General features: G+C 46.9%; 1 long non-coding RNA gene across 1 annotated transcript in view; it reads left to right on the forward strand.

Annotated features, from left to right (window-relative positions):
* The first annotated feature begins 1,090 nt into the window (after positions 1–1,090).
* LOC144142674 (uncharacterized) overlaps positions 1,091–19,705 on the forward strand; it is a 104,399-nt gene continuing 85,784 nt past the window's right edge. The window contains exon 1 of the long non-coding RNA XR_013317028.1: positions 1,091–1,246. This is a non-coding gene — a long non-coding RNA (uncharacterized LOC144142674). The remainder of the gene's footprint in view (positions 1,247–19,705) is intronic.

A 19,705-nucleotide genomic window follows, 5' to 3' on the forward strand; every position in this document is an offset into this window, starting at 1 on the left:
CGTAATGTGGTAAAGAGAAGCACACTGAGTTGGGCAAGAAGGGCGATTGTTTGAAGGGTATATTGTAGGGTACATGGACTGGTGGTTTCCTAGGAGCGGGAAGTTGTGGTTGAGAAAAACTTTTGTTTAAATGCAGCAGCGTTCCCCAGTGCAGCCCCCAGGGGCAGCGCTCACAAGTTGGTGCTAGGGGGTCAGGATAATTTGCTTCAGCAGTGCCGCACCGTGGAGCTATCCACGGTATTATCAAAATCAACTACAACTTAAAGAAATGAAACGCCAATACATGATCTCAAAGGGAATAAAAAATAAATATGGCATTCACACTCTGTAGAAGGGGGTGAGCGAATCCTATGTAACTGCCAAGGTGCGAGAGAGGCTAGCATAACATCATCCTCGCAAATAAAAAGAAGTGCCACGGAACGGCACTGTCAGCTTGTTTGATCGATGGTACCGCGATAACATTGAAACTGATCCTAACTGTACGTCCGAGCTACTCTACCACTAAGAGACGAGCCTGGAGTTGAAAAATGAGCGTAATCTGCAGTAGGTACAATCCAAGCTAGTTGGCTTATAGTAATTTATCGCCAGGTCAGCCCCAAACTCCAACATAACACACCGCGGTGGCTCAGTGGCTAAGGCGTTGTGCTTCTGTATCCAAGGGCGTGGGTTCGATTCCAGCCGCGGTGGCGGAGAGCGAAAACCACCGCGTGTCGAGGTTTTGGCGCACTTCATAGATAACCCAGGAGGTCAAAACTAAACGGCACCTCTGCGCTACGGTGCACTTCATAGGCCAGGTGTAGCTGCGGCGGGTTAAATCGCTGGAATTCCTCGAAAACGTCAACACGTGACGAGCAAAATGGGTGGACGACACACAATTCTGGCCACCCACAGTCATCGTTTGTCCCGCGTGTTGAAGTTTTACGTTGACCGGTAAATCCTTTCGTGATATTGTGCTATGTCCAGACTGGACTTTGAGCCTTCCCGAGCTGCCAGAGTGCATTGTCAGCGGCGCCGCCGGATGTTATCTCAATGGAAGGTAAGACAATGGAGCAAGCTCATGCGCGTCTCCGCGCTGGCATCGAGGCGTTCTAGGCGAGTGGGACGTCGAGTGCATCTAATCGGCCTCGGAACAAAGCAATTAAAATTGACACATCAACCCGATCAGAGCAGCAGCAGAAGTTGGTAGGTGTGTCACGCTCGTGTGCGGAGTGCAGCGCAGAAATTTCCGCTGACAAGCCGAGCTGAGGTAAGTGCGCTATCCTTGAATCATTCTGTTTGCCTTGATAGCCTGTGGAAAGTACAATTCGGTAGTGAATGGGCCCTATTCCGACCGCCATTATAACTGGGAAATACAAAATAAGTTCCAGATTTCTGTGAGTTTCTTGCTAGTCCACTAGCTCCTTAAAAGGACCCTGCAACACTTGCCATCGACTATTAGTAATGTATTTGGGGATAAAGTCTATTGTCCCAGAAATCTCCTCCCGCAAGAATTATGAAAATCCGTTCACAATTAACGAAACTACGCGCGATGAGAAATCGCGCATAATCGTTCCCTCTCAACTCGACCGCGGGCAACGCGACGAAAGCTGCGCACTCTCTCCCGGAGAGGGGGTGGCTCGCGGCGTTCTCTTCGGCGGCCTTCGATATATCCCATGCCGGGTAGTTTTCTCCTTTTCTCCGCGACGCGGAGGGGCCTATTTCCGGTCTGGTGCCACAAAAATGCAGGCATGGGTGCCTGCTCGCAAGTGCGCGCTCGGGCTGGTAGGGCGTTTTTGAAGCAATAAACGTTTGTAGTCGAGTGGTCCCGTTGAAAGGGAAGTATTGAGCTCATCACTCAAACTCCGCGCGCACTTTAAAACAGAAAAGAAACGGCAAAACTGTGCCTACAGGATCAGGCATAGAAGAGGTTCGTACACAGCGATGACGACGACGGAAATGGGAGAATCTACCCGCGAAGTTGACCAGTGACAGCCGATCGGGCAGCCATGGCCTATGTGACGTCCCTCGGGCCATGCATAATGAGGACAACTGAAGAGAGAGCGGTTTGTTTTTCCGCGTCTTTCACATCGATTTGCGCGCTCACCGCTTCACGTGCACGTGTAATATTTGGCTCAGGTATACCTGGCAGTGTAATCTAAACGTTGCGCAGGTTTACTTGCACTGTTCAAAGAGTGTTGCAGGGTCCCTTTAAGCAATTAGGCTTAAATATGAGTAGCCGATGTATTTGCGTCTTTGAATTTCACCGTAGAATAGTTTCTCCTCACCGTAAAAGCCTGCGTTGTTTTTTTAAGTGGTTCTTGGCCTCACATATATGTTCGTAACATGGAGAGGGTTTTATCAGCAGCACGTCGAAGCGCCCATTAGTTGAACTGTTAATTCGTGGCAGATTTCGCGGAATGCACAAATGCATGTCCAACAGCTTGTACTGGTGTGCGGCTAGCCGAGGCGTTTTTCTTTTTTTTTTCAAACTTGGATAAAAAATAGATTTTCGCACCATTGTACCTTACGCTTATTACAACTGACAGCCGCTACAGTTTGTGCATCCAAATAACGTCTTTTGACAGCGGGGAATTTCAAGCTTCTTTCGGGTTGTCTCAGACGACACTGGTATATTGATCCAAGCGACGGTGTCTTGCGTGATCATATTTGTCGGGCGAGCAGCACGTTTCACAAAACGATTGTTTTCGCCATTTACAAAAACAAGCCAGGTTAATTTACGGTCACAAATAAATCAAAGGAAGAAAACGTCTTGCCGTGGTGTGGTGGCGCCATTTAGCTTGACTAACGGTAAGCACGTCGTCGCTGCTCCACACCAAGTTTAGCTGATAGACGTGTTCGTATGATGTCACTGCAAGCGTCTTTCAAACACACGTTTTGGTGCGTTAATCAAAATTTTCGCTTAGATTGATTAATTTCGCCGTGAATAAAGCATCGTTTGCTTCCACACAACCGCCTGGGGCACTATAGAACACGAAAACGTTCGAATAAACAAACTTCTATTAAGGCCCCTTTAAAATTAATTAGGTGTAATCGAGGTAACTGATTTGTTGCTTGCCTGTTATAAACTTCCAAGCAAAGCAGCACAGGACTGTTCGGCCTAACTCAAGACGGAGAACTTCAGCCAGTGAATTTCTATCCGGAATCTTTTCCGGACAAATCTTGGGTCCGTGTGCAAACATGGGACATTTGGTCGTGTACGGCCGTCTACAGCTACCCAACAGCAAGTGTGCGATGGCCAGTGGACCGGCTTAAGTTCATGCGGTCATATTCCAGCCTTAGAGATCCGGCCATTCCACAGCCACCAGTCTGCAGCCGGACAACGGCAACCGGAGGTTAGCTGAGGTGCTGTGGTCAGACTCTAGGCGTACAACAGCTACCGGAAGGCGGCTGACAAAGACCTCCGGGATTCAGCCATTCTACGGGCAGGGGAGTTCAGCCACCGTGCTGTAACAGTACTGAGGCCAGTGGATGAACCCTGCAGAGAAACCGGATTCTTCAGCCGCACGAAGCCATGCACTTTCTGCCACTGAACCCTTCAAAGTGAGCCCGCACGACACCGCCAGACGTCGCCGCAGCCCTGCTTATTGCTCGGCCTGAGTTGGCGGCAAAATCCATTTATGAAACAGTGGTTAAAATTTGTCGTTCCTGTATTGGCTGTACCTGCTTTGCTGTAGAAGTGGAGCTTGCTGGGTCAGGTGGTACGTATCGACGGATGCTTTGCTGTCTATGCAGGCAATATACATTTCTTTGCTATAGCAGGAATATTTGTATTCTCCAGGTCACGATGTCTTGTGTGTGGCGCAGCTGTAAAATACAAGAGGGGAGGGGGCGGTAATATTAGAGGGTTGAATTTTACACTGATAAGAGTGCCACTTTTAATCACTTTCTTTTTGGTACTTGCATGGTCTGACTGAAGAAGTATTTTTTACACCAGTTGCCTGACCAGCTTAGTTGCATATAAAACCGGTACGCAGGCCTTTTGAAATCCTTTTGGCGCTCTACATAACTCTCGGGTACATTCTATGCGGTAAAACCTCGTCAATTCAACCTACGCTACTTCGGACATTTGGATAATTGGGCGCTCCTACCCTCCCTTCAATAATCTACTGTCGCCACAAACATTCGTTATTTCGGCGCCAAACTACCCGCTCACCGCTTAATTCGGACCAACGCCTAGCCCAGACGATAAGTGGGGGACACTTTTCCCCATGTCTTCGCCACAAGTGTAGCTCAGCTAAGCCTTATGCAAACACACCTCGTCCAGCTTAAGACTGTAACATGGCAGCTCTCGCATGGCCCTCGAAAGCAGCGCCAGCCCCCAATTGCCGTTAAACTCTCTAAGTGGCCTCGTTTTCTCACCTTCAGTGGCGTCAATGGCTGTGTGTCAATCCTTCTTTTTGTTACTGCAATTGACACTCAGAGTAACCATTTTTGTACCCTGTCATTCCCATTTGCTAGAAACATTCCTACAAAGCGACACGTTTCCCCGTGTCTTGGCCGCAAGTACAGCTCAGCTCGGCCTTATACATACACACTTCGTCCAGCTTCATACTGTAACATGGCAGCTCTCGCATGGCGCTCGAAAGCAGCGCCAGCCCCGCAAAGCCATTAAACGCAAAACCATTAAATTTAATGGATCCATTACTAGCCAATAGGCTAAGGATCCAGACATTCATGCATGTATTTGGTGAAAATGAAAAAGAGACAATAAACAATCTTGAATCTTGAAAAAAAAAAACTGTCCAAGTGGCCTTTTCTCACTTTCAGTAGCGTCAATGGCTGCGTATCTCTCCTTTTTTGTTAATGCAATTGATACTCAGGGAAAACAATTTTTGTACCCTGCAATTCCCATTTGCTAAAAAAATTTCTACAAACGGACACGTTTCCCCGTGTCTTGGCCACAAGTGTAGCTCAGCTCGACCTTATGAATATACAGTTTTCGCAGCTTTAGACTAATATATCAGCTCTCGCATGACCTCCGAAAGCAGCTGCAACTCGGGGCTGGCGCTGCTTTCGAAGGCTATGCGATAGCTGCAATGTTATAGTCTAAAGATGGACGAGGTGTGTATTCATAAGTGGCCAAGGCGTGTCCCTTTTCTGAATTTTTTGGTTACGAAATTGTTTTTCGTGATTGCCGATTGCCAAAACAAAAAAGGAGTGACACGTAGCCTTTGACGCTACTGAAAGCGAGAAAACGAGGTCACTTGGACAGTTTGAGTGCAAAGGAGGGTGGGCGCTGCTTTCAAGGGCCATGCGAGAGATGCCATGTTAGAGTCTTAAGCTGGACGAGGTGTGTATGCATAAGGCCGACTGAGCTACACTTGTGGCCAAGGCACGGGGAAACGTGTCCCTTTGTAGGAATGTTTTTAGCAAATGGGAATGACGGTGTACAAAGTTTGTGTGATGAAACCGATGGTTATGGCGCCGGGAACAGGAAGCAACAGTGGCGACAGAAAAAGAACCATTTTGCAACAGAGAGAGGAAGAAGAGAAACACGAAGAAACGGGGACATAGCCCATAGGACAAAGCGCTGAAGATGAGAAAAAGAGAGCCAATGCAGAACATGGGAAGAGGATGGTGATAAGAAGTCGGAGGGCTGGAGCAGAGAGGAAGAAGTGTGTGGTCGTCGGATTTCCGCTCCCTGTCGGACACATGGTCCGAGCGACGAGAACGCTGCCGCAGTCGACCCGACTGCCAGTGTACAAGGCCGACGCCACTGCCCTTCACCAGGTACAGCCTCAGGGAATGAATGGGTATCAATAAAGTCCTCCGTGTCTGGGAGTCAGGCGCGGATGACGCACCGTCGCTGCCGCCGGCTGCTGCTGTTCCGCCGCAGTTTTACTGCCTGACTTCGGTCGCCCCTGCCGTCCCCCGCCAGATCTGTGGCCTTCCACAAGAGACTGTGAGAATGTGGTTCTTTTAAACCTTTCTTGAATTTCGTGTGGCATAACCGTTTTCACGCATTTATACCGTGGTCCGTCTCACTCGAAGATCTCGCGACACCGTGAAGGTCCATAGATCATGTCGATAACGTCACAACTGGCGTCCACGATAGGACGGCAGGATTCTTTGTTAACAACAAGCAGAGTTGGACCTGAGCGGTGATAGAAGATCTAAGACTGGGAAGCGTCAACATGGGGATCGAAGAATTGGAAAAACTTATCGCCTAGGGTATCCAATCAGGACTGAAAGGACCCAAAATTGGCATGTGGGTAGGCAGCGAGCGGGCTAGATTGAAAAAGTGCAGCGTTATGCAGAAAGAGAGATTAGAAACACACCACGAGGCAGAACAGGAGGGTTTAAGGGATGCCCACAAAAATTACCCCACCTTCCCGCGAGAAGAACCCTGTGGAGATGCGACGCATCTTGCTCGCTTCAACCGTTTGCGTTCGGTATCACGTTTACGAAGTTCGGAATCGGCTGCTCGCTTCAATCGTTTGCGTTCAGCATCACGTTCACGCCGCTTCGCAGCCTTGTCTCCAGTGGTGCTAGCCTTCCTGTTATCCCAGTGATCGGTGCTTGTTACGGTTGCGCGGGCGATAGCAGAATTGTTAGGCTCCATTCAACGCATCGATGGAAATCGGAACGCCGGTGCTGGAACGACCGCAGCTATGACGCAACGTGGCGCGGCTATGACGCAACACAATCCAACACAATCCACTTTAATCCAATCTAATCCAAATCCAATCTAATCCAATCCAATCCAATCCAATCCAAGCCAAGCCAAGCCAAACCAACCCAATCGAATCCAATCCAATGCCCCTCGCGAGAGATTGTTCGCTATCGGAGAGGAGAGGGGGTGAGCGGCGGAGAGCGCATCCCGCGCGGCGAGGAGAATGGGGAGGGGTGTGGACGGACAACAACAACGCCGTATGGAGGGACAAGGCGAGTGAATGAGATGCAGTCGCATCTAAAAGAAGCTTGCATAGCTGAAGCAGCAGTTAGCAGTTCTGGAGAACTAGCGGAAGCGAAGACAGGCTGAGGCACCTTGGGTTACAGATGCTGACGCATGTCATAACAACGCAGAGGTTCTGGGCCCAAGAACGAGTCAGCCTCATTTTCCTAGAATGGACACTTCCGTGGGTTCCTCGGAAAAGATCTTCTGAGAAATCACCCAACGGGACCGTAAAATACTTCGTAACGAAAATCCGAGTTCTGAATTGCCAAGCAACATAGTACCTCCGAACGTTGAAGCGAGGCTTCATGATAGGAGATGGCTGCTTGTTGATGGCTCCATACCATCAAATATTGCGGTGACAGAAGCTGCAGCTATAGGCTCAACGATCACCCAACCAGATACGCCGCCTCCCACTGCTGCAAAAAAAATGTAGATTCCGAAGTGAGCGTTCGGTACTTCAATCAAACCGAACACACAGGAAGACAGGACTTATTTCAGGCGTAAGGAAGATGCGAAAATAATATTGCAAGCCAAATAAAGAGAAGCTGACCTCCATGATCAACTGTACGACTAGCCCTGAGAGCCTTCCTTTTCAGCAAAACCCAAAACGTTTGTAAAGGAAGTTCAACTTACCTTTCTGCTTGAAGCAAAGGCTACTTAAGCGCAAAGCTGGTATGCTGAATCGACGGAAGGCTTGCTCAGTAGATGTAAAGGAATGCCCGATTCCAAGACAACAGAACACTAAGAGAAGTCTGGTTAGATGTTTCATGCAATCCACTAACCAATTGCTTTCATGCCAGGAGAAACCTGCGGCTGAAGAACTGAACTTTCCCGAACTACAGGAATTTTATGATGACCGAAAATGTATCAGACGAACCCGCAGTACCAAGAAGACGGACGTGTTACGGATGAGTTCGCGACGTCTGAAGCTTCCTGTTTAGCTTCGTTGGAAGTACCGAAGAAAGGAGCATGTGAAGATCTAATCTGATCCTAACGCCACAGGTATTTTGCCAGCAGACTCATATGTTTTCATCTGTTTATTCACTAGTTAACTGAACGGACCGCTATGTCAAGATGCTCAAACTCATCCAGTGCGTCGTCCACTTGTGGATGAACTTGTGACTTTTTTTCATTACGTTGTCACCATTTTAGCCTTCACCATTTTAGCTTGTATACTTCGTAATGACTATGATGTCACAGTGTTTAATGCGACCATGTGTGCGCTTTTCTTCTCGGATCCACTTCTATACCTATTGTTACTTTTTTTGAAAGTGTGCGTGCTTCGCCCATGCAACTTTCTCGTGTGGGGGGTAGTGTAATGAAACCGATGGTTATGGCGCCGGAAACAGGAAGCAGCAGTGGCGACAGAAAAAAAACACTTTTTGTAACAGAAAGAGGAAGAAAATGATGACAAACAAACCGGGCCATAGCCCATAGGACAAAGCACTGAAGATGAGAAAGAAGAGAGCCAATGCAGAACATGGGAAAAGGATGATGATAAGAGGTCGGAAAGCTCGAGCAGAGATGAAAAAGTGTGCGGCCGTCGCAATTCCTCTCCCCGTCGGACGCGCAGTTCGAGGGACGAGAAGGCTGCGGCAGTCGACCGGACTGCCAGTGTACAAGGCCGACGCCACTGCCCTTCACCAGGTACAGCCTGCGCGAATGGGTATCAACAAATTCCTCAGTGACGTTAGGCGCGGATGAAGCACCGTCGCTGCCGCCGGCTCATGCTGTTCCACCACAGTTTCGCTACCTGACTTGGGTCGCCGCTGCCTTCCCCTCCCATGTCTGTGGGCTTCGAGAAGAGACTGTGACACTGTCGTTTTTTTAACCCTTTCTTGAATTTCGTGTGGGATAAACCGTTTTGACGCGTTTCTACCGTGGTCCGTCTCGATCGAAGATCTCGCGACACCATGAATGTTCCTAGATCCTGCCAATAACATCACAGATTCGTTTCCCTGAGTGCCAATTGCCGTAAAAAAAGGAGTGACACGCAACCGCTGACGCTACTGAAAGTGAGAAAATGAAGCCACTTGGAGAGTTTAAGGGCAATGCGGGGCTACCACTGCTTTCGAGGGCCATGCCACAGCTGCCATGTTACAGTCTAAAGATGGACGAGGTGTGTATGTATAAGTCCGAGCTGAGCTGCACTTGTGGCCCAGACTCAGTGAAACGTGTCCCTTTGTAGGAATTTTTTTAGCAAATGGGAATGACAAAGCACAAAAATTGTTTTCCCTCAATGTCAATTGCCTAAACAAAATAGAGTGACATGCAGCCATTGACGCTACTGAAAGTGAGAAAACGAGGACACTTGGAAACTTTAGGGGCAAAGTGGGGCTGGCGCTGCTTTCAAGGGCCATGCGATAGCTGCTATGTTACATTCTGAAGCTGGACGAAGTGTGTATCTATAAGTGCGAGGTGAGCTGCACTTGTGGCCCAGACACAGTGAAATGTGTCCCTTTGTAGGAATTTTTTTAGAAATGGGAATGACAGGGTACAAAAATGGTTACCCTGAGTGTCAAATGCCATAACAAAAAAAAGGAGTGACACGCAGCCATTGACGCTACTGAAAGTGAGAAAACGAGGCCACTTGGAGAGTTTAAGGGCAACGAAGGGCTGACACTGCTTTCGAGGGCCATGTGAGAGCTGCCATGTTGCAGTCTAAAGCTGGACGAAATGTGTATGTATAAGTCCGAGCTAAGGTGCACTTGTGGACAAGACACAGTGAAAAGTGTCCCTCTGTAGGCATGTTTTTAGCATATGGGAATGACAGGGTAGAAAAATGGTTACCCTGGGTGTCAAATGCCATAACAAAAAAAAGGAGTGACACGCAGCCATTGACGCTACTTAAAGTGAGAAAACAAGACCACTTGGAGAGTTTAAGGGCAACGAAGGGCTGGCACTGCTTTCGAGGGCCATGTGAGAGCTGCCATGTTACAGTCTAAAGCTGTACGCAGTGTGTATGTATACGGCCGAGCTGAGCTACACTTGTGGCCAAGACACGGGGAAACGTGTCCCTTTGTAGGAATTTTTTTAGCAAATGGGAATGACAGGCCACAAAAATTGTTTTCCCTGAGTGTCAATTGCATAAACAAAATAGAGGGACACGCAGCCATTGACGCTACTGAAAGTGAGAAAACGAGGACACTTGGAAAGTTTAATGGAAAAGTGAGGCTGGAGCTGCTTTCTGGGGCCATGTGAGAGGTACCATGTTACAGTCGAAAGCTGGACGAGGTGTGTATGCATAAGGCCGAGCTGAGCTACACTTTTGTCCAAGACATGCTAAACGTGTCCCTTTGTAGGAATTTTTTTAGCAAATGGGAATGACAGGCCACAAAAATTGTTTTCCCTGAGTGTCAACTGCATGAACAAAATAGAGGGACACGCAGCCATTGACGCTACTGAAAGTGAGAAAACGAGGACACTTGGAAAGTTTAATGGAAAAGTGAGGCTGGAGCTGCTTTCTGGGGCCATGTGAGAGGTACCATGTTACAGTCGAAAGCTGGACGAGGTGTGTATACATAAGGCCGAGCTGAGCTACACTTTTGTCCAAGACATGCTAAACGTGTCCCTTTGTAGGATTTTTTTTAGCAAATGGGAATGACAGGCCACAAAAATTGTTTTCCCTGAGTGTCAATTGCGTAAACAAAATAGAGGGACACGCAGCCATTGACGCTACTGAAAGTGACAAAACGAGCACACTTGGAAAGTTTAAGAGAAAAGTGAGGCTGGAGATGCTTTCTGGGGCCATGTGAGAGGTACCATGTTACAGTCGAAAGCTGGACGAGGTGTGTATGCATAAGGCCGAGCTGAGCTACACTTTTGTCCAAGACATGCTAAACGTGTCCCTTTGTAGGAATTTTTTTAGCAAATGGGAATGACAGGCCACAAAAATTGTTTTCCCTGAGTGTCAATTGCGTAAACAAAATAGAGGGACACGCAGCCATTGACGCTACTGAAAGTGAGAAAACGAGGACACTTGGAAAGTTTAAGGGAAAAGTGAGGCTGGAGCTGCTTTCTGGGGCCATGTGAGAGGTACCATGTTACAGTCGAAAGCTGGACGAGGTGTGTATGCATAAGGCCGAGCTGAGCTACACTTTTGTCCAAGACATGCTAAACGTGTCCCTTTGTAGGAATTTTTTTAGCAAATGGGCATGACAGGCCACAAAAATTGTTTTCCCTGAGTGTCAATTGCATAAACAAAATAGAGGGACACGCAGCCATTGACGCTACTGAAAGTGAGAAAACGAGGACACTTGGAAAGTTTAATGGAAAAGTGAGGCTGGAGCTGCTTTCTGGGGCCATGTGAGAGGTACCATGTTACAGTCGAAAGCTGGACGAGGTGTGTATGCATAAGGCCGAGCTGAGCTACACTTTTGTCCAAGACATGCTAAACGTGTCCCTTTGTAGGAATTTTTTTAGCAAATGGGAATGACAGGCCACAAAAATTGTTTTCCCTGAGTGTCAACTGCATGAACAAAATAGAGGGACACGCAGCCATTGACGCTACTGAAAGTGAGAAAACGAGGACACTTGGAAAGTTTAATGGAAAAGTGAGGCTGGAGCTGCTTTCTGGGGCCATGTGAGAGGTACCATGTTACAGTCGAAAGCTGGACGAGGTGTGTATACATAAGGCCGAGCTGAGCTACACTTTTGTCCAAGACATGCTAAACGTGTCCCTTTGTAGGATTTTTTTTAGCAAATGGGAATGACAGGCCACAAAAATTGTTTTCCCTGAGTGTCAATTGCGTAAACAAAATAGAGGGACACGCAGCCATTGACGCTACTGAAAGTGACAAAACGAGCACACTTGGAAAGTTTAAGAGAAAAGTGAGGCTGGAGATGCTTTCTGGGGCCATGTGAGAGGTACCATGTTACAGTCGAAAGCTGGACGAGGTGTGTATGCATAAGGCCGAGCTGAGCTACACTTTTGTCCAAGACATGCTAAACGTGTCCCTTTGTAGGAATTTTTTTAGCAAATGGGAATGACAGGCCACAAAAATTGTTTTCCCTGAGTGTCAATTGCGTAAACAAAATAGAGGGACACGCAGCCATTGACGCTACTGAAAGTGAGAAAACGAGGACACTTGGAAAGTTTAAGGGAAAAGTGAGGCTGGAGCTGCTTTCTGGGGCCATGTGAGAGGTACCATGTTACAGTCGAAAGCTGGACGAGGTGTGTATGCATAAGGCCGAGCTGAGCTACACTTTTGTCCAAGACATGCTAAACGTGTCCCTTTGTAGGAATTTTTTTAGCAAATGGGCATGACAGGCCACAAAAATTGTTTTCCCTGAGTGTCAATTGCATAAACAAAATAGAGGGACACGCAGCCATTGACGCTACTGAAAGTGAGAAAACGAGGACACTTGGAAAGTTTAAGGGAAAAGTGAGGCTGGAGCTGCTTTCTGGGGCCATGTGAGAGGTACCATGTTACAGTCGAAAGCTGGACGAGGTGTGTATGCATAAGGCCGGGCTGAGCTACACTTTTGTCCAAGACATGCTAAACGTGTCCCTTTGTAGGAATTTTTTCAGCAATTGGGAATGACAGGCCACAAAAATTGTTTTCCCTGAGTGTCAATTGCGTAAACAAAATAGAGGGACACGCAGCCATTGACGCTACTGAAAGTGAGAAAACGACGACACTTGGAAAGTTTAATGGAAAAGTTAGGCTGGAGCTGCTTTCTGGGGCCATGTGAGAGGTACCATGTTACAGTCGAAAGCTGGACGAGGTGTGTATGCATAAGGCCGAGCTGAGCTACACTTTTGTCCAAGACATGCTAGACGTGTCCCTTTGTAGGATTTTTTTTAGCAAATGGGAATGACAGGCCACAAAAATTGTTTTCCCTGAGTGTCAATTGCGTAAACAAAATAGAGGGACACGCAGCCATTGACGCTACTGAAAGTGAGAAAACGAGGACACTTGGAAAGTGTAAGGGAAAAGTGAGGCTGGAGCTGCTTTCTGGGGCCATGTGAGAGGTACCATGTTACAGTCGAAAGCTGGACGAGGTGTGTATGCATAAGGCCGAGCTGAGCTACACTTTTGTCCAAGACATGCTAAACGTGTCCCTTTGTAGGATTTCTTTTTAGCAAATGGCAATGACAGGCCACAAAAATTGTTTTCCCTGAGTGTCAAATGCATAAACAAAATAGAGGGACACGCAGCCATTGACGCTACTGAAAGTGAGAAAACGAGGACACTTGGAAAGTTTAATGGAAAAGTGAGGCTGGAGCTGCTTTCTGGGGCCATGTGAGAGGTACCATGTTACAGTCGAAAGCTGGACGTGGTGTGTTTGCATAAGGCCGAGCTGAGCTACACTTTTGTCCAAGACATGCTAAACGTGTCCCTTTGTAGGATTTATTTAGCAAATGGGAATGACAGGCCACAAAAATTGTTTTCCCTGAGTGTCAATTGCGTAAACAAAATAGAGGGACACGCAGCCATTGAAGCTACTGAAAGTGAGAAAACGAGGACACTTGGAAAGTTTAAGGGAAAAGTGAGGCTGGAGCTGCTTTCTGGGGCCATGTGAGAGGTACCATGTTACAGTCGAAAGCTGGACGAGGTGTGTATGCATAAGGCCGAGCTGAGCTACACTTTTGTCCAAGACATACTAAACGTGTCCCTTTGTAGGAATTTTTTTAGCAAATGGGAATGACAGGCCACAAAAATTGTTTTCCCTGAGTGTCAATTGCATAAACAAAATAGAGGGACACGCAGCCATTGACGCTACTGAAAGTGAGAAAACGAGGACACTTGGAAAGTTTAATGGAAAAGTGAGGCTGGAGCTGCTTTCTGGGGCCATGTGAGAGGTACCATGTTACAGTCGAAAGCTGGACGAGGTGTGTATGCATAAGGCCGAGCTGAGCTACACTTTTGTCCAAGACATCCTAAACGTGTCCCTTTGTAGGATTTTTTTAGCAAATGGGAATGACAGGCCACAAAAATTGTTTTCCCTGAGTGTCAACTGCGTAAACACAATAGAGGGACACGCAGCCATTGACGCTACTGAAAGTGAGAAAACGAGGACACTTGGAAAGTTTAAGGGAAAAGTGAGGCTGGAGCTGCTTTCTGGGGCCATGTGAGAGGTACCATGTTACAGTCGAAAGCTGGACGAGGTGTGTATGCATAAGGCCGACCTGAGCTACACTTTTGTCCAAGACATGCTAAACGTGTCCCTTTGTAGGAATTTTTTTAGCAAATGGGAATGACAGGCCACAAAAATTGTTTTCCCTGAGTGTCAATTGCATAAACAAAATAGAGGGACATGCAGCCATTGACGCTACTGAAAGTGAGAAAACGAGGACACTTGGAAAGTTTAATGGAAAAGTGAGGCTGGAGCTGCTTTCTGGGGCCATGTGAGAGGCACCATGTTACAGTCGAAAGCTGGACGAGGTGTGTATGCATAAGGCCGAGCTGAGCTACACTTTTGTCCAAGACATGCTAAACGTGTCCCTTTGTAGGAATTTTTTAGCAAATGGGAATGACAGCCCACAAAAATTGTTTTCCCGGAGTGTCAATTGCATAAACAAAATAGAGGGACACGCAGCCATTGACGCTACTGAAAGTGAGAAAACGAGGACACTTGGAAAGTTTAAGGGAAAAGTGAGGCTGGTGCTGCTTTCTCGGGCCATGTGAGAGGTACCATGTTACAGTCAAAAGCTGGACGAGGTGTGTATGCATAAGGCCGAGCTGAGCTACACTTTTGTCCAAGACATCCTAAACGTGTCCCTTTGTAGGATTTTTTTAGCAAATGGGAATGACAGGCCACAAAAATTGTTTTCCCTGAGTGTCAACTGCGTAAACACAATAGAGGGACACGCAGCCATTGACGCTACTGAAAGTGAGAAAACGAGGACACTTGGAAAGTTTAAGGGAAAAGTGAGGCTGGAGCTGCTTTCTGGGGCCATGTGAGAGGTACCATGTTACAGTCGAAAGCTGGACGAGGTGTGTATGCATAAGGCCGACCTGAGCTACACTTTTGTCCAAGACATGCTAAACGTGTCCCTTTGTAGGATTTTTTTTAGCAAATGGGAATGACAGGCCACAAAAATTGTTTTCCCTGAGTGTCAATTGCATAAACAAAATAGAGGGACACGCAGCCATTGACGCTACTGAAAGTGACAAAACGAGGACACTTGGAAAGTTTAAGAGAAAAGTGAGGCTGGAGCTGCTTTCTGGGGCCATGTGAGAGGTACCATGTTACAGTCGAAAGCTGGACGAGGTGTGTATGCATAAGGCCGAGCTGAGCTACACTTTTGTCCAAGACATGCTAAACGTGTCCCTTTGTAGGATTTTTTTTAGCAAATGGGAATGACAGGCCACAAAAATTGTTTTCACTGAGTGTCCATTGCGTAAACACAATAGAGGGACACGCAGCCATTGACGCTACTGAAAGTGAGAAAACGAGGACACTTGCAAAGTTTAAGGGAAAAGTGAGGCTGGAGCTGCTTTCTCGGGCCATGAGAGAGGTACCATGTTACAGTCGAAAGCTGGACGAGGTGTGTATGCATAAGGCCGAGCTGAGCTACACTTTTGTCCAAGACATGCTAAATGTGTCCCTTTGTAGGATTTTTTTTAGCAAATGGGAATGACAGGCCACAAAAATTGTTTTCCCTAGTGTCAATTGCGTAAAAAAAATAGAGGGACACGCAGCCATTGACGCTACTGAAAGTGAGAAAACGAGGACACTTGGAAAGTTTAAGGGAAAAGTGAGGCTGGAGCTGCTTTCTGGGGCCATGTGAGAGGTACCATGTTACAGTCGAAAGCTGGGCGAGGTGTGTATGCATAAGGCCGAGCTGAGCTACACTTTTGTCCAAGACATGCTAAACGTGTCCCTTTGTAGGAATTTTTTAGCAAATGGGAATGACAGGCCACAAAAATTGTTTTCCCTGAGTGTCAATTGCGTAAACAAAATAGAGAGACACGCAGCCATTGACGCTACTGAAAGTGAGAAAACGAGGACACTTGGAAACTTTAGGGGCAAAGTGGGGCTGGCGCTGCTTTCAAGGGCCATGCGATAGCTGCTATGTTACATTCTGAAGCTGGACGAAGTGTGTATCTATAAGTGCGAGGTGAGCTGCACTTGTGGCCCAGACACAGTGAAATGTGTCCCTTTGTAGGAATTTTTTTAGCAAATGGGAATGACAGGGTACAAAAATGGTTACCCTGAGTGTCAAATGCCATAACAAAAAAAAGGAGTGACACGCAGCCATTGACGCTACTGAAAGTGAGAAAACGAGGCCACTTGGAGAGTTTAAGGGCAACGAAGGGCTGACACTGCTTTCGAGGGCCATGTGAGAGCTGCCATGTTGCAGTCTAAAGCTGGACGAAATGTGTATGTATAAGTCCGAGCTAAGGTGCACTTGTGGACAAGACACAGTGAAAAGTGTCCCTCTGTAGGCATGTTTTTAGCATATGGGAATGACAGGGTACAAAAATGGTTACCCTGGGTGTCAAATGCCATAACAAAAAAAAGGAGTGACACGCAGCCATTGACGCTACTAAAGTGAGAAAACAAGACCACTTGGAGAGTTTAAGGGCAACGAAGGGCTGGCACTGCTTTCGAGGGCCATGTGAGAGCTGCCATGTTACAGTCTAAAGCTGTACGCAGTGTGTATGTATACGGCCGAGCTGAGCTACCCTTGTGGCCAAGACACGGGGAAACGTGTCCCTTTGTAGGAATTTTTTTAGCAAATGGGAATGACAGGCCACAAAAATTGTTTTCCCTGAGTGTCAATTGCATAAACAAAATAGAGGGACACGCAGCCATTGACGCTACTGAAAGTGAGAAAACGAGGACACTTGGAAAGTTTAATGGAAAAGTGAGGCTGGAGCTGCTTTCTGGGGCCATGTGAGAGGTACCATGTTACAGTCGAAAGCTGGACGAGGTGTGTATGCATAAGGCCGAGCTGAGCTACACTTTTGTCCAAGACATGCTAAACGTGTCCCTTTGTAGGAATTTTTTTAGCAAATGGGAATGACAGGCCACAAAAATTGTTTTCCCTGAGTGTCAATTGCGTAAACAAAATAGAGGGACACGCAGTCATTGACGCTACTGAAAGTGAGAAAACGAGGACACTTGGAAAGTTTAATGGAAAAGTGAGGCTGGAGCTGCTTTCTGGGGCCATGTGAGAGGTACCATGTTACAGTCGAAAGCTGGACAAGGTGTGTATGCATAAGGCCGAGCTGAGCTACACTTTTGTCCAAGACATGCTAAACGTGTCCCTTTGTAGGAATTTTTTTAGCAAATGGGAATGACAGGCCACAAAAATTGTTTTCCCTGAGTGTCAACTGCATAAACAAAATAGAGGGACACGCAGCCATTGACGCTACTGAAAGTGAGAAAACGAGGACACTTGGAAAGTTTAATGGAAAAGTGAGGCTGGAGCTGCTTTCTGGGGCCATGTGAGAGGTACCATGTTACAGTCGAAAGCTGGACGAGGTGTGTATACATAAGGCCGAGCTGAGCTACACTTTTGTCCAAGACATGCTAAACGTGTCCCTTTGTAGGATTTTTTTGCAAATGGGCTTGACAGGCCACAAAAATTGTTTTCCCTGAGTGTCAATTGCGTAAACAAAATAGAGGGACACGCAGCCATTGACGCTACTGAAAGTGACAAAACGAGCACACTTGGAAAGTTTAAGAGAAAAGTGAGGCTGGAGCTGCTTTCTGGGGCCATGTGAGAGGTACCATGTTACAGTCGAAAGCTGGACGAGGTGTGTATGCATAAGGCCGAGCTGAGCTACACTTTTGTCCAAGACATGCTAAACGTGTCCCTTTGTAGGAATTTTTTTAGCAAATGGGAATGACAGGCCACAAAAATTGTTTTCCCTGAGTGTCAATTGCATAAACAAAATAGAGCGACACGCAGCCATTGACGCTACTGAAAGTGAGAAAACGAGGACACTTGGAAAGTTTAATGGAAAAGTGAGGCTGGAGCTGCTTTCTGGGGCCATGTGAGAGGTACCATGTTACAGTCGAAAGCTGGACGAGGTGTGTATGCATAAGGCCGAGCTGAGCTACACTTTTGTCCAAGACATGCTAAACGCGTCCCTTTGTAGGAATTTTTTTAGCAAATGGGAATGACAGGCCACAAAATTTGTTTTCCCTGAGTGTCAATTGCGTAAACAAAATAGAGGGACACGCAGCCATTGACGCTACTGAAAGTGAGAAAACGAGGACACTTGGAAAGTTTAAGGGAAAAGTGAGGCTGGAGCTGCTTTCTGGGGCCATGTGAGAGGTACCATGTTACAGTCGAAAGCTGGACGAGGTGTGTATGCATAAGGCCGGGCTTAGCTACACTTTTGTCCAAGACATGCTAAACGTGTCCCTTTGTAGGAATTTTTTTAGCAATTGGGAATGACAGGCCACAAAAATTGTTTTCCCTGAGTGTCAATTGCATAAACAAAATAGAGGGACACGCAGCCATTGACGCTACTGAAAGTGAGAAAACGAGGACACTTGGAAAGTTTAATGGAAAAGTTAGGCTGGAGCTGCTTTCTGGGGCCATGTGAGAGGTACCATGTTACAGTCGAAAGCTGGACGAGGTGTGTATGCATAAGGCCGAGCTGAGCTACACTTTTGTCCAAGACATGCTAAACGTGTCCCTTTGTAGGATTTTTTTTAGCAAATGGGAATGACAGGCCACAAAAAGTGTTTTCCCTGAGTGTCAATTGCGTAAACAAAATAGAGGGACACGCAGCCATTGACGCTACTGAAAGTGAGAAAACGAGGACACTTGGAAAGTGTAAGGGAAAAGTGAGGCTGGAGCTGCTTTCTGGGGCCATGTGAGAGGTACCATGTTACAGTCGAAAGCTGGACGAGGTGTGTATGCATAAGGCCGAGCTGAGCTACACTTTTGTCCAAGACATGCTAAACGTGTCCCTTTGTAGGAATTTTTTTAGCAAATGGGAATGACAGGCCACAAAAATTGTTTTCCCTGAGTGTCAATTGCATAAACAAAATAGAGGGACACGCAGCCATTGACGCTACTGAAAGTGAGCAAACGAGGACACTTGGAAAGTTTAATGGAAAAGTGAGGCTGGAGCTGCTTTCTGGGGCCATGTGAGAGGTACCATGTTACAGTCGAAAGCTGGACAAGGTGTGTATGCATAAGGCCGAGCTGAGCTACACTTTTGTACAAGACATGCTAAACGTGTCCCTTTGTAGGAATTTTTTTAGCAAATGGGAATGACAGGCCACAAAAATTGTTTTCCCTGAGTGTCAACTGCATAAACAAAATAGAGGGACACGCAGCCATTGACGCTACTGAAAGTGAGAAAACGAGGACACTTGGAAAGTTTAATGGAAAAGTGAGGCTGGAGCTGCTTTCTGGGGCCATGTGAGAGGTACCATGTTACAGTCGAAAGCTGGACGAGGTGTGTATGCATAAGGCCGAGCTGAGCTACACTTTTGTCCAAGACATGCTAAACGTGTCCCTTTGTAGGAATTTTTTTAGCAAATGGGAATGACAGGCCACAAAAATTGTTTTTCCTGAGTGTCAATTGCGTAAACAAAATAGAGGGACACGCAGTCATTGACGCTACTGAAAGTGAGAAAACGAGGACACTTGGAAAGTTTAATGGAAAAGTGAGGCTGGAGCTGCTTTCTGGGGCCATGTGAGAGGTACCATGTTACAGTCGAAAGCTGGACAAGGTGTGTATGCATAAGGCCGAGCTGAGCTACACTTTTGTCCAAGACATGCTAAACGTGTCCCTTTGTAGGAATTTTTTTAGCAAATGGGAATGACAGGCCACAAAAATTGTTTTCCCTGAGTGTCAACTGCATAAACAAAATAGAGGGACACGCAGC

The sequence above is a fragment of the Haemaphysalis longicornis genome, unplaced genomic scaffold (assembly GCF_048455015.1).
Source record: "Haemaphysalis longicornis isolate Haplotype H1 unplaced genomic scaffold, Haemaphysalis longicornis Haplotype H1 scaffold_6, whole genome shotgun sequence".
NCBI classification, from domain to species: Eukaryota; Metazoa; Arthropoda; class Arachnida; order Ixodida; family Ixodidae; genus Haemaphysalis; species Haemaphysalis longicornis.